This window comes from Malania oleifera, chromosome 6, assembly GCF_029873635.1.
Source record: "Malania oleifera isolate guangnan ecotype guangnan chromosome 6, ASM2987363v1, whole genome shotgun sequence".
NCBI lineage: Eukaryota > Viridiplantae > Streptophyta > Magnoliopsida > Santalales > Ximeniaceae > Malania > Malania oleifera.
Window position 1 is genome coordinate 93,143,465 of NC_080422.1, and position 2,735 is coordinate 93,146,199.

At 35.9% G+C, this 2,735-nt stretch overlaps 1 non-coding gene across 1 annotated transcript; it reads right to left on the reverse strand.

Annotated features, from left to right (window-relative positions):
- Positions 1 to 1,957: 1,957 nt before the first annotated feature.
- On the reverse strand, positions 1,958 to 2,065 carry LOC131159070 (small nucleolar RNA R71). Its single transcript, XR_009137683.1, has one exon. It is a non-coding gene; the product is annotated as a small nucleolar RNA R71 (small nucleolar RNA).
- Between the last annotated feature and the right edge of the window lie 670 nt (positions 2,066 to 2,735).

The following is a 2,735-nucleotide window of genomic DNA, read 5'->3' on the forward strand; positions in this document are numbered from 1 at the left end:
GCTCTCAGCCACGCACAACCAACACCAACAGGACTCGAGACCTCCACCATAGCAGCTGCTGAGCTTTCCACGGCATGCCATGGCCATCTCTCTCTCCCTCTCTCTCTCTCTCTCTCTCTCTCTCTCTCTCTCTCTCTCTCTCTCTCTCTCTCTCTCTCTCTTATTTCTTTATTTAGTAATACTGATGTTTTGATTTGTTAATGTTATTTAAAAAAATCTGGATTTTATTGTTTTATTCTTATTGTAATAGCTATTTAATTTTTTTTGGTTCAAAGAAATTAGGCTAGTCATCTTTTCAAGATTTAATTTTTATTTTCCAAAACTTGATTTAGTTTAGGGTCGGTGTTTATTAAAGTTTGTGTTTTTATCGTGTTTTGTTTTTGTTTAATTCATTAATAATTTAGTTTTAATTCGAGGTCCTTCTTGTTAAAGGTTCAATTTTTATTGTATGCATTTGTGTCCGATTGAGTTTCCATTGCATGTTTTAATTCCTTATTTGTAGTTGCCATATTTTATAATGCATGTTTAGGTATTCCCTTATGTAGACTAGGATTTCCATACTTTTTTTTTTTATTGCAAGCATGAGTGGCTAAGTTCGGTAACTCGGGTTGTGGGTTAAGGTCGTTTGCGTTCCATGGTTTATTAGTTTCCCTAAAATATTATTGCTAACGTTTTATTTGGTTGAAACCGAAAATTTAAGGCATCGTTGATAAATCGCTGGCTCTTATTTCTTGTTTTGTTGTTAACATTAGGCACATCAAAACCTTGATTTAATCTAGGATTTTCATCAACTAATTTACACGACATTCGGTTGATGCTTAATGAGATTTTATATTTTCTTCCGTTTGGATGTGGCAAATTTACTCGAGCTTAGTAATAAAATTTAATCTTATTAATGCCTTGATTGGATTAACAAGAAGAGGAGTAAGGCCTAAGGAATTAGTAGACGATGGAAGCAAGCAGACATTGACCCATAATCCGAGTATTTGGTAAATTGTTTCAATTAATCTGTTTAATTTGATTGTGTTAGTAGGTTTACATTTTTGGAGAATTGATAAAATTTCAGTTTCATTTTGATAGTTTACTCAAGCTTCTCTCACTTGGTTTACTGTTTTCAAAATCATAAAAGACCAAAAAGATTTTCAAACCCTATTTTTCAACAACAGGATTTCACTAAACTTGCATAAATACTTTGATACTCAGTGGTCCCTGTGGAATACGATCCTGAACTCATCCTTGATACAACTTGTCACTTCTGCACTTGGAAGCATAACTCAAAATGAATCAAGTTTTTGGCACCGTTGCCGGGGATCAATTGGTGTCATCGAAGTGTTTCTCAAATTTCAGAGAGGTGTTTTAGAGCTGTGAACGTCTTCACAGCCTGGGTGATATCTACTTCCTCTCCTTTGACCTGTTTTCTTTTCTTGCATTTATACTAAGTTTGTATGACTGGTTGGCCTAGAGATAACACATTTAGACTAGTCAGGTCAGACTCATCCATCTCATCATCGAGTGAACCTGTTTCACTTGAATCACTTGAATCACCATTTGACACGCGTAGCATCATGGCTAAAAATGAACCTCATGATATGGAGAACCCCAATAGGACACTCAGAGAATATTTGCAACCTGTTAGGACCAGTACCCCATCCTGCATTATTCTACCTTTAGATGCAAATGCTTTCAATTTTAAACCTGGGATGATTCCATTATTACCTCATTTTCATGGCATTGAATCTAAAAACCCATATTTGCATATTAAAGAGTTTGAAGAAGTTTGTGCCACATTCATGGATAGGACATGCACTAAGGAGGTAATAAGACTGAAATTGTTTCCCTTTTCTTTAAAAGACAAGGCAAAAATATGGTTTTATTCCTTAAGGCCAAGATCCATTGGGACTTGGCAAGAAATGCAAACTGAGTTTTTAAAGATATTTTTTCCCATGCAAAGAACTAATGCTTTGAAAAGACAAATCATGAATTTTTTCCAAAATGATGTGGAAACATTTTATCAGTGTTGGGAACGTTTCAAAGACCTTTTAAATGCATGTCCTCACCATGGGTATGAGAATTGGAGGGTCATCAGTTTTTTCTATGAGGGGTTGCAGCCAAAGATGAGGCAATTTGTGGAAACAATGTGTAATGGTGAGTTTTTCAATAAAGAGCCTGAAAAAGCTTTTGACTATTTTGATTATTTGGCTAAAAACGCCCAATCTTAGGTTGTCTCTGATGTGTATGATAGATCTGAAAAGTAAAAATGTATTAGTGGGGGTGGTAAGTATCAATTGGAAGAAGTTGATGATTTGAATGCTAGGCTTGCATTGTTGTCCAAAAGGTTAGATTCCATTAAGCTTAAGGAGGTAAATGAAATGCATGTTTTACCATCATCTTCTAAAAAATGCAGCATATGTGAGGATCCAGGGCATGCGACTGATGCATGTCCAACTATTCCTGCTCTTAAGGAAGTTTTGCTTGATCAATCTAACCCAGTATATATGGTTTCTAAGATTTCTTATGAACCTTATTCTGATACTTACAATGCAGGTTGTAGAAGTCATTCAAATTTCAGTTGGACAAATGACCAAGTGGAGCCATCTCCCCAGGAACAAAGTCAATACATTCCTTATGCAGCATCTGGCCAAGCCTCGGGACCCTCTTACTTTGCAAATCAGCCTCCTCCAATGCAAAGAAGGGAAATGGAAGATTCCATACAGTAGCTAACCTTTAACTTGCAA